The sequence below is a fragment of the Zea mays genome, chromosome 8 (genome assembly GCF_902167145.1).
Source record: "Zea mays cultivar B73 chromosome 8, Zm-B73-REFERENCE-NAM-5.0, whole genome shotgun sequence".
Lineage (NCBI taxonomy): Eukaryota > Viridiplantae > Streptophyta > Magnoliopsida > Poales > Poaceae > Zea > Zea mays.
Window position 1 is genome coordinate 48210016 of NC_050103.1, and position 12672 is coordinate 48222687.

The following is a 12672-nucleotide window of genomic DNA, read 5'->3' on the forward strand; positions in this document are numbered from 1 at the left end:
CGGCAACCGATGCGTGCAGCGGTTGAAGGATGTCTTTTACTCAATTGGAGCCAGCTCTGAGAAGTTTACACCTTCAGTTGAAGATCTGCCAGGCACCTTTGAATATATTGAGGGCGAAGATGATGCGCTTGACGAAGTTATCGCTGGGCATGCCGATTTCTGCGCCCTGTTAGCTTCTCGAGGCACAACTACTGCTTTACTGAAGACTGGCTGCACGCACGGGAAAATTGTTAATAGGCCAAACTTCAGTTTGTCACCAGCAGATTTGATTGACATCCCCAGCGTAGCTCGAAGTATAGGAAACAGGTTTATGACTCAAATTTGGATAAACGGCGGGCGAAAAATGGCTGGTGACGAAGCTCGAAGCCACCTTAAGCCAGTGAGAAACTTATACTTGTTACTTTTACCTTCTCCTTGAACTCTGAGCTTTTCTCATTCCGTTTTAATATGTACAGGATGATGAAGCTAAAGAATGATGAGCTGAAGCCTTAACAGATGTTCCGAAAGACTTTGCTGCAGAATATTCTAGGGAAAATTTTGTAATATGATTGTAAAGAAATTTATGTAAATTTGTGCGTACCTTGTAATATAACTTTACCCCTTTGTCCGTGTACGATCTGCTTTGCTGTGGACGAAATTTTCTTTTTGAGCCGAAGGCGAAAAACACCTTCCCTTCTTTTCGTACACAACGAAGCATGAAAATTTCTTCTTTCTGTTTTTCTCCGAAGCTTTATCCTCATAGCCGAAGCATCTGCCTTCTCTGTATAATATGATGATAATGATTCTATGTATGTCTAAATGAATGTTTATGAATGCAAATGTCATGATGTAATGTATCGTGCAAATGAATTTCCAAATACATATTCGAAGCCATAATCATAGCCTTCATTCCCTTAGGAATGACTCAAATCTCTTTGCCGCTTATTTTTCGGCTTCACCGTTTATTTTTCGGTGTATCAGCGCTGACTTTTCGCTGTAAGCCTCCCTTAGGAGCTTCTTCGCCTTTTACTTCGGCGGAATCAGCATTTATTTTTCGCTGTAAGCCTCCCTTAGGAGCTTCTTTGCCTTTTACTTCGGCGGAACCAGCGTTTATTTTTCGTTGTAAGCTCTGCATTCCCTTAGGAACGACTTTTGAGCTTCTCCCTGTTTTCTTTTCTTTTTTCTTTGCACTCGATGGTGCGTTCTCAGCTTTTACATTTACGTCTTTGGGGGATATTGCTCTTATAGAGCTGAAATAAGAAACAGAGAAATTACATGTTGTGGCCCCATTAAAAACCTTTCTCCCCCTTTGGAAAGGAAAAGGGTGCCATAAGAAAGAAAAATTACATCAAGCTAGAAGTAATATCGCCGAAGCTCATCCGCATTCCATGATCTAGGAATGTCGTTGCCGTCCATATCCTTCAATCTGTAGGAACCGGGTCTTGACGAAGATACTACCAGAAAAGGTCCTTCCCACTTCAGTTGTAGCTTGCCTACTGTGTCTGGGTTGGCCACTCTCCGAAGCACCAAATGTCCTTGCTTAATATTCTTTAGCCGAACCTTTCTGTCACGCCATTTTATTGTTTCGGCTTGATATTTATTGATATTTTCCACAGCCTGAAGCCTGATCCATTTTATAGCATCTTTGTCCACAGAATAATCAGCTTCGTCTTCTGCCGAAGCCACTGTTCTTATTGATCCTGCTTTTGCATCTTCCGGAGTTATTGCTTCGTCACCAAATAATAACTTGAATGGTGTAAAGCCTGTTGACCTTGATGCCGTTGTATTGTGGCTCCACACCACTTTAATTAATTCATCTGGCCATTTTCCTCTGGGCTGATTGAAGATTAATTTCATTATTCCCATCATTATGATGCCATTAGCTCTTTCGACAAGTCCATTTGACTCTGGATGTCTAACCTATGCAAAATGTATCTTCGTGCCAATTTGTCCATAGAAATCTTGAAAAGCTTCGGCATCAAACTGTGTTCCGTTATCCACAGTAATGGCCTTCGGTACTACGAAGCGACAAACGATATTCTGCCAGAAAAATTTCTGAATGGTAACCGAAGTTATTGTGGCTAAAGGCTTCGCCTCAATCCACTTGGAAAAATATTCTACTGCTACCACAACATATTTTAAATTTCCTTGTGCTGGTGGAAGCGGGCCTAACAAATCAAGGCCCCACCTTTGTAATGGCCAAGTGGGTTGTATTAACTGAGTCAGAGACGAAGGCTGTTTTTGATCTCTTACGCATTTCTGACAGCCTTCGCACTTTTGGACTAATTCCGCTGCATCCGAAGCTTCCTTTGGCCAATAAAATCCCTAACGAAAAACTTTCCCAGCAAAGGCCTAGATCCAATATGAGATCCACACAGGCCTACGTGTATTTCCTTCATCAATTCTATACCTTCGGCTCTGGATAAACATTTGAGTAGTGGAGAACAGACTCCATGCTTGTACAGCTCCCCTTCTATTATAACATATGGTCGAGCTCTTGCCTCTATTCTCTTGTTATAAGCTTCGTCATCTGAAAGAAAATTACCCTGAAGGAAAGAAATGACTTAATTCTCCAATCTTCACTATGAACAGGAGATATATTGAGGACTGCTCTTTCAAGAAGTTCAACCGAAGGTGCTTTTATTGTTTCAAAAAATACATCCGAAGGTAAGGGCAGCCCATGTGCTGCTGACTTGGCTAGCAAATCAGCATGTTCATTTTCTCCTCGAGGAATGTTTTTGACGGAAAACCCTTCAAAGGAAGCTTCAATCCTTCGGACCGTGTCCAAATATTTCTCAAGCTTCGGGTCTCTTGCTTTACAACTCTTATCAATATGGCCAGAAATAACCTGGGAATCGGTTTTAAGAACCGCCCTTCTAAGCCCCATTGCCTTTAACTTCCGAAGGCCCAAAAGCAAAGCTTTGTACTCAGCAATATTATTTGTGCAACTAAAATCAAGCCTTGTTGCGTAGCAAGTTCTAACTTTGGAGGGTGCAACTAACACAGTAGCTGCTCCTGCCCCGAAGGTTCCCCAAGAACCGTCACAAAATACCGTCCATACTTCGATATCTTTAGTTGTTTCTTCTCCTTGAGCCCCTGGCGTCCAATCGGCAATGAAGTCTGCTAACGCCTGGGACTGTATTGAGGATCTGTGAACATAATCAATGCTGAACTCATTGAGCTCCGCAGCCCACTTTCCAATTCTTCCAGTAACTTCTCTGTTCCTCATGACATCCTTCAATGGTTGTGACGAAGGAACAATTATATGATATGCTTGAAAATAATGTCGAAGCTTCCTGGATGCCATTAAGATGGCATATAAGACTTTCTCCAATTCTGTATAATTCTTCTTTGATAGACTAAGAACTTCGAGGACGAAGTATATTGGGGCTTGCTTTTTGATTTGTCCCTCAAGTTTTTCTTGAACAACTGCCGCACTTACTGCTGAGTGCGAGGCTGCCACGTACAGCAACAGAGGAGCCCCTGGCGCTGGTGGAGTTAACGTTGTTAGGTCTATCAAATACTGCTTCAGCTCTTCGAAGGCTCTCTGCTGAGCTGATCCCCATTGAAAGACTTTGGCTGACTTCAGCACTTCGAAGAATGGTAAATTTCTCTCTGCTGATCTAGATATGAATCGATTGAGAGATGCCAGTCTTCCTATCAGTCGTTGAGCCCCCTTCTTCGTGCTTGGCGGCTCCATCCGAAGAATAGCTTCGATCTTATTTGGATTAGCTTCGATTCCTTTTGTTGAGACCAGACAACCAAGGAATTTCCCCTTCTTTACTCCGAAGACACACTTCTCTGGATTCAGCTTCAGACCAGCTTGTCTGAAATTAGCGAATGTCTCCTGTAGATCAGCAATGTGATTTTCTTGCTTGGTGCTTTTTAATATAATATCATGAACATAGGTTAGCACATTTCTGCCTATCTGAGAATGGAGAACCTTCACTGTCATTCTACTGAAGCTTCCTCCAGCATTCTTGAGCCCCTCAGGCATTCGAAGATAACAATATGTTCCACTAGGGGTTATGAAGCTGGTTTTTGGCTCATCCTCCTTCTTCATCCAAATTTGATGATAGCCTGAGTAATAGTCTAGCAGACTCATAAGCTCTGACGAAGCTGCTGCGTCTACTAGAGAATCTATCCTTGGTAATGGAAATTCATCCTTTGGACAAGCCTTATTGAGATCAGTAAAATCAATACACATTCTCCATTTACCATTGGCTTTCTTCACCATAACAGTGTTGGCTAGCCACTCTAGGTATTTCACTTCTCTGATGACCCCAGCGCTAAGAAGTCTTTTTACTTCATTCCGAGCACCTTCAGCTTTGTCGTCAGACATTTTCCGAAGCCTCTGTTTTCTAGGTCTGAAGGGTGGGTCAACATTGAGCGAGTGTTCAATGACATCCCTGTTAACACCACAAAGATCATTAGCTGACCATGCAAAGACATCTTTGTTGTTGAACAAAAACCTTATCAAGGTTTCCTCCTGTTCCTCAGACAATTGAGATCCCAGCAGCACCTTCTGCTCTGCGATATCTTCGCATAAAAGCATGGGTTTCGGCTGATCGGCCGAAGCAGCCTTCTCCCTTCTGTACTTGTACTGCTCACAAGCTTCGGCTTCATCTATATTATGGATTGCCTTTGAGTCTGTCCAGTTCCCCTCAGCCTTTCTGGCAGCTTCCTGACTCCCATAAATAGGAATAGGTCCTTGATCCGAAGGTATCTTCATGCAAAGATATGCTGGATGAAGAATTGCTTCGAAAGCATTGAGTGTTCCGCGACCAATGATTGCATTGTAAGGGTACTCCATGTCGACAATGTTAAACACAACTTGCTCAGTCCTTGTATTGTTGACAAATCCGAAGGTCACTGCATGGTAATCTTGCCAGGCGCTACAATTTGTCTTCCTCCGAAGCCACAAAGAGGGTGCGTAGCATCATGAATCTTGTCTTCTGGCTCTTGCATCTGCCTGAAGACTTTAGCAAATATAATGTCGGTTGAACTACCTGTATCAACCAAAACATTGTGGACTAGAAATCCTTTGATGACACAAGATATGACCATAGCATCATTGTGAGGGTAATCCTTGAGCTGAAGGTCCTCTTGGGAGAAGGTAATTGAGATATGAGACCATTTTGACTTGATGAAGGGTCCCTGCACCCCGACATGCTGTACCCTTTTCTGAGCTTCCTTCTTTTGCTTCTTGTTGGCCAGCTCTGAACATGAACCGCCTGTTATCGGGAGCACCAGCTTCGTAGCCGAAGCAGCTTCAGCTTGGTTGTTGAACGAAGCCATCAGCTCAGAAAGTGGAAGTGAGTTCACCGGAGGTGGGCGCCAATGTTGGGGACTTGTTCTCAAATGCTTTGAATTAAGAACAAGGCAACATAAAATGTTAAATGTTAATGCCCTTCGTCCTCTGAAGCATTATCTCCCTTAGGATATAATGCACTACGAACGAAGACCATAAGCAAAATATCACGAAGGTTTTACCTTCATGATCAGCTCTATAAGACAATGTAGACAATGCTAGAACATGAAACATTAAAGAAATTTATACCAAAGACAAATATTACTATACACATATTTTATTATACAAACTTAAGCATTAAAACATAATATTTAGGTACATTTATACCTTTACCTTGGCAAAGAACAATAATTTCAGTGTGATGCGTCGATGATTACAAGATTGCATGAACAATAAAGGAGTACTGTTCATATATTTATAGGCACAGGACGCAGCCTGTGAGAAATTACAATCATGCCCCTTACAAAAGATTACAATTATGACTCAGACCCTCATGGACTAAGAAGTCATTTCATCTTTAAGTCGGTTCGAACCTTCGTCTTCAGATACGTTATAGTACCGAAGCTTCATGAGTGGTAGCTTCGGCATTACGTTTAAACGGATTTGCCGAAGGTGTTTCTTCCTGCAGGACCTTCGGCGACGAAGCATGACCCCAACAGCAGCTAGGCAGCGTCGCGGGCATAACGAGCAAGTTCCCCCACCATCTCCTCCAGCTCCCATAGTGCAGGAGCTGATGGCCCAGCAGAACAAGATTCTGCGACAGCTCTTGCAGTGCCAGCCCCACCCTTAGCAGCATGGTGGAGGCCAGCCGCAGCGACCTCCTGCAGCAGCAACCTACCAGGAATTCCTGAGTACGCAGCCACCCTTGTTCACCAAGGCAGAGGATCCGTTGGACGCCGATGTGTGGTTACGTGTTGTGGAGTCCAAGTTTCCCCTCCTCGCAGGAGACTGCCCTGATGATACCAAGGCTCGCTTCGCCGCGCAGCAGCTTCACGGCCCTGCTCGAACTTGGTGGGACCACTTTCGTGCTATGCTACCTGCTGACCATGAAGTGTCTTGGGAGGAATTCAAGAATGCTTTTAGAGGGCACCACATCCCAGCTGGAATTCTCGATCGCAAGTTGAATGAGTTCCTGGCACTCAATCAAGGAACCCGCACGGTATTGCAGTATGCTCAGGCCTTCAACGACCTGTGCCAGTACGCAGGTTATCATGCTGATTCCGATGAAAAGAAGAGAGACTGCCTCCGCAGGGGTCTCAACTCCAAGCTGCGTGAGCGTCTCAACACTGTCCGGGCTGATAGCTTCAATGAGTTGGTCAACCTGGCCATCTCCCAGGAGGATTGTATTGTAGCTCACTAGGCAGAGAAGAAAAGAAAGGCACCAATGGTAGCACCCCTCCACTCAGACCCAGAAGTTCAGGATTGTTTCCCACAATCAGAGCAGGGGATTTCAGCAGCAGGCAGGCAGATGGGTGATCAGGCCACCTCAGCAGCAGCAGCAGCCGGCACCCACTCGTTTTCCAGCTCCCGCTCCAAGGAACAATCAGCCTCCTCAACAGCAGTTCTGCCAGGGAAATGGGAACAAGTGCTTCACTTGTGGCAATGTGGGCCACTATGCCAAGAATTGCCCAAGAAATTAGCAGAGTCAGATGCTAACACCAAATCAAGACAAGGGAAGAAAGCAGAAGGTACAAGTCAGGCAAGGGAAGCTCAACTTCACTACTCTGGAGGAGTTACCTGAGGGAGCCCCCATCATGACTGGTATCTTTTCAGTTTATAATCAACCTGCATTAATTATGTTTGATTCTGGTGCATCTCATAGTTTCATTAGCCAAAAGTTCAGTGCTAAATGTCAACTGCCTTTCTATCACACAAAAGGGTCATTCATGATAGCCACACGTGTGGGTAAAATTGCAACTAACCAATTAAACCAAAGTGTGCCTATTGAACTGGGAAGCCACATTATCAAAACCACCCTTCTTGTTTTGGGTTTGGAGAATGTGGATATTATTCTAGGAGCCAATTGGATGACCAGACACCAAGTAGTGCTTGATGTAGCCAGCCGCATCGTTGAAATCAATTCCCCAATCTGTGGGAGTTTCACCTTGTTTCTGCCCAGTCAAGGTTCTACTCAGTCATGTGCTTTTGCTATGACGGAGTTACCCCTGGAGAAGATTCCAGTGTTCTGTGAGTATGCGGATGTGTTTTCGGATGAATTACCAGGAATGCCCCTAGACCGGGATATCGAATTCACCATCAAGTTGCAACCGGGAACGACACCTATTTCCAAGAAGCCTTACCAAATGCCACCCGCTGAGTTGGCAGAATTGAAGAAGCAATTTCAAGAATTACTGGACAAAGGTTTTATCCGCCCAAGTAGTTTGCCTTGGGGATGTCCAGCCTTGTTTGTAAAGAAGAAGGATGAAAGCTTCAGGCTATGTATAGATTACCGGCCACTTAATGCGGTGACTATCAAGAACAAATATCCTTTGCCTCGTATTGATGTTCTTTTCGATCAATTGGTCAGAGCCAAAGTGTTTTCCAAGATAGACTTTCGCTCCGGCTATCATCAGATCAAGATACGATCAAGTGATATTCCGAAGACTGCCTTCTCGACCAGATATGGGCTGTATGAATTCTTGGTGATGTCTTTTGGGATGACTAATGCACCAGCATATTTCATGTATCTAATGAATTCTATTTTCATGCCTGAACTGGACAAGTTCGTAGTGGTTTTCATCGATGATATTTTGGTGTACTCAAGGAACGAAGAAGAGCATGCCGGGCATTTGCATGTAGTGCTTCAACGTCTGCGAGAGCACCATCTTTATGCCAAATTGTCAAAATGTAATTTTTGGCTAAAGGAAATCAAATTCTTGGGTCACACTATCTCTCAGGAAGGTATAGTTGTTGATCCTGATAAGGTGCAAGAGGTGATGAACTGGAAGCCGCCAACGACTGTCCGTCAGATTCGAAGTTTTCTAGGATTAGCTGGTTATTATCGAAGATTCATTCCGGATTTCTCTCGAATTGTGAAGCCCATAACTGAATTGTGGAAGAAAGAAGCCAAGTTTGTTTGGGGTCAGAAGTGCGAAGATGCCTTTCATGCATTGAGGCAACATCTGACCACATCACCGTTGTTAGCGCAACCCGACAGCAGCAAGCCATTTGATGTGTACTGTGATGCCTCTGGCACTGGACTAGGTTGTGTCTTGATGCAAGACAACCGAGTCATTGCTTACGCATCAAGAGCACTCAGGCCTCATGAGCAAAATTATCCCACTCATGACTTGGAGTTAGCAGCCGTGGTCCATGCATTGAAAATGTGGAGACACTATTTGATGGGAACCCACTGCAACATCTTCACAGATCATAAGAGCCTTAAGTACATCTTTACTCAGGCTGATCTCAACATGAGGCAGAGAAGATGGCTAGAGCTGATCAAGGACTATGACCTGGAGGTATATTATCACCCAGGAAAGGCCAATGTAGTGGCAGATGCCTTGAGTCGGAAATTGCAATGCAACTGTGTTATGATGGATTCTCGCATTGATACCTTGTGTGATGAGTTGAGCAAAATGAAGATTGAAGTGATTCCTTCTGGTGCTTTGTCTCACATTTCTGTTGAGCCAGCTTTGCAAGACCAGATCATCATGGCCCAGCTCAGTGACAAGGGAGTGCGAATTATTAAGGAGAACCTCCATCAGAAGACCGAGAAGTATAAATGTTTCCTCCAAGATGGAAAGGGTATATTGTGGTTTGAAAGCAGATTGGTGGTTCCTAAAAATAAAGATCTCAAGAAGAAAATCTTGGATGAGGCCCATCTCTCCAAATTCTCCATGCATCCAGGGAGCCCCAAAATGTACCATGATCTGAAGCCCTTGTATTGGTGGACAGAATGAAGAGGGAGATAGCCCAATATGTATCAGAATGTGACACCTGTCAGAGGATAAAGGCAAGCCACTTGAAATCAACTGGAGCTTTGCAACCCCTATCTATACCTTCGTGTAAATGGGATGACATCAGCATGGATTTAATTGTGGGTCTGCCCAACACCTCTCATCATCATGATTCGATTTGGGTTATTGTGGACCGACTGACGAAAGTGGCACATTTTCTCCTAGTGCACACCACTGATAAGGCTCAAAAGTATGCAGAGTTGTACATTGACCAAATCGTGTGTTTGCACGGATTGCCCCAGACCATTGTATCTGACAGAGGAGCCCAATTTGTTGCCAGATTTTGGGAACAACTGCATGAGTGTTTGGGAACCAAGCTAATCAGAAGTTCAGCTTACCACCCACAGACTGATGGTCAGACCGAGAGGGCAAATCAAATTCTTGAAGATATGCTGAGGGCTTGTGCAATCAATTGTGGCAAGAACTGGGATAACCACCTCTCTTTGGCAGAGTTTGCTTACAACAACAGTTATCAATCCAGCCTAAAGATGGCACCCTTCGAAGCTCTCTATGGAAGAAGGTGTAGAACACCCCTCATTTGGTCTTAGCCTAGAGAAAGAGAAGTTTTCGGACCTGACATAGTGACTGAAGCCAAAAGGAAGGTCAAACTAATCAGGAAAAATCTAGAAGCTGCTCAAGCCAGGCAGAAGAGTTACCATGACAAGAGAAGGAAACCTCTCTAGTTCGAGGTGGGAGATTTCGTATATCTGAAGGTATCACCCACCAAGGGAGTGCAGAGATTCGGGATCAAATGCAAGTTTGCCCCTCGTTACATTGGACCTTATGGGATCATAGAAGCATGTGGACCCATGTCATACAAATTGAGGTTACTATGGCAGAACTGCCCGAATTTTTCCAACTTAAGTGCCTAAGTCCCACCTTAGAGGCTAGACCACACTTACATAGGAATAACACGTCAGTCCCTCGGATCTAGTCCGATGAGGCCACTAACAGGATCAAGTACCACGTACTCACTCGATGGTGAGGCACAGAGCAAATACAATAAAACATAAAACCATACATTAAGGAGTATTAAATTTATTACAACATCATCGAAGTTTTAGCAAAAGTAGTGATCATTGTCCGGAACGCAGCGGAATAAAACTAACGATAAATAAACAAAGGGATGGGGAAGCCTATCCCATCACTCTTCATGCTCCTCCTCAGCCGAGGTAGGGTCCCACTCGACTGTCCAGCCCAGTGGCAAGATGGACGACCAAGTCACTCCAGCAACCATGTCCTCCAGAGAACCTGTAAAATTATGCCACAAGCAAGGCTGGGTATACTAATACTCAGCTAGACTTACCCGGTGTGAGGAGTCTACTCCTCTACCTCTAGACATGCAGCTGTCTGGCTGAGGGGTTTGGGTTGCCAAAAAGCACTAGCTGAGTCTAAAATCAAATTTTAGCTTTTCAAGTTTTAGTGTGACTCTCTTAAGACCAAATGTGTACCTATCTAATCATACATGGTATCAAACATTTAGCATTCAACATCTTTTGCCAAGTCAACACATTTCCACTTGTTACTCAATGCAGTACAATAGATCAAGCAGTCTCATTAGCTGCGAGAAGCAGACGATTTGAATCGAGTTTTTATCCTTGCAAGGTAAACCTAAACACACGACGTGGCGAGGCACTCCATCCCCACACACATCAACTGTCCCCATCGATTCCCTGTCAACAGAACAGGGCTCACCGCCTTGGCGTACAATGCCTCATTGACCCCGACTGCCGTCGTGCAGTGACCGCACTTGTACCCACCATAACCGGAATGGGAGACCATGTCTCAGGTCGCGTGAGGGGCAAAGTCTGCTGCCAGGTTCACTCAGGTACTAGGCTTACTGATTTACCATATTTCTCGGCATGTGCTTAGTACGTTCAAACGCTTGACACAGGTATCCGCACGTTAATCCTTATTCCAATTTCATCTCGTAGACCACGCATCCCCATGGATCCGTGTCCACCGACCATCATTATTCTAATATAAAAATGGATACATTCAATTCCTGACCTCGCGCGAGTGCTAGAAAAATCACTCGACTTCTACTGAGATCCCTAATTAGTAAAGCAGCTACTCGACCTAGCATACTAGTATCCATTTCAAAAGGTATCCTGAGTCATGCAACTAAGGTTCCAAACAACTCCTACACTTAAGTGCACAATACAAACCTACAAACATTAAGTGTAGTAAAATATTATAATAGTATGTTATGCATAAAACCGGGGCTTGCCTTCCAAAGATGGGGCAGGTAGATCCTCGATGGCAGGCTATGGTGCTGGATCCTGGGCTACCTCCTGAGCAACTCCTTGCTCCCGCACGAGGATGTACTCCCCGTCAGCGAGATTACAGTCTATCGAATGCAATGAATAATATATATTCTTATTCATGACATGATAAATTGTAAAGGCTATGCATAGTAAATTAGTATTAAGTTCAGTGGGACTCTAGGGTTTCTGTTGGGTATACTACTTGTGCAAAATTTACAAAAATAAGGGAAAAAGGGCACTTTATACTATAGTTCTAGTGTAGGTGAGGTCTCTGCACTATATTTTATTTTTGTCCAGATTCAAAGGTGATATTAGGCCTCTGTGTTAAAAATCATAGAAAAAGACCTACTATATATTTAGTTGTGATTTTCTAAAGTTTAATGCCAAAAAGGTACTTATAACTAACTTGTTATTTGAAAAATACCAAACAACAGAACTCATATTTTTCCTACATTCCTAATAACAAAATATTAGTTATCCCAAGGTTTGGGGTGTGGTCTCCTCAGGATTATTTTTGTAAGATTTTCCTAAGTTTTCATTGTTTGCATAAAATAAAAAGGAATGCATTTCTTTTATACTAAACAAGGGTCCAATAAAATTTTCCAGTGAACTATACTGAATAAGTGAGCTAACAAAAATGTGGTTGCTCCCTGGTTCTTATTTTAAACTACCTTTTCTATTTTCTTTAACTTTAGGTTAAAAATGATTTAAATGGCAAACCCTACCTTAATTTGGTGTACTGAGGGTTTTACTATTTTTAAACTGATTAGGGAGTGATTAAGTACTTCTCTGATTTTTCTTAACCTCAGTCTAACAGTGTAACTATTTTTCCTTCTTTTATTTAGCTTTTGTCCAGAACACTATTTAATTCCAAACTTTAAATTCTTCTGCAACACTTAGGGGGTTTTGTATTTTTCCTAAGTAGTTTACATTATTCAAAACCTAGCAAAATTGGTTTGACTCAAATTGGTTGAATAAAACTGGAGTTATGAATTTTACAAGCTCTGTTTGTATTAAATGAGAAATGTTTAAAAGGTTTTCTGGAAAAACCAGTTTACACCGAGGACCCTAGGTTTTTCCTAAAACAATCCTTTAACTTATACCCCTGCGCAACTATTCGCCTGAGTCGCTGACAATTCAAAAACCACCCTGACTT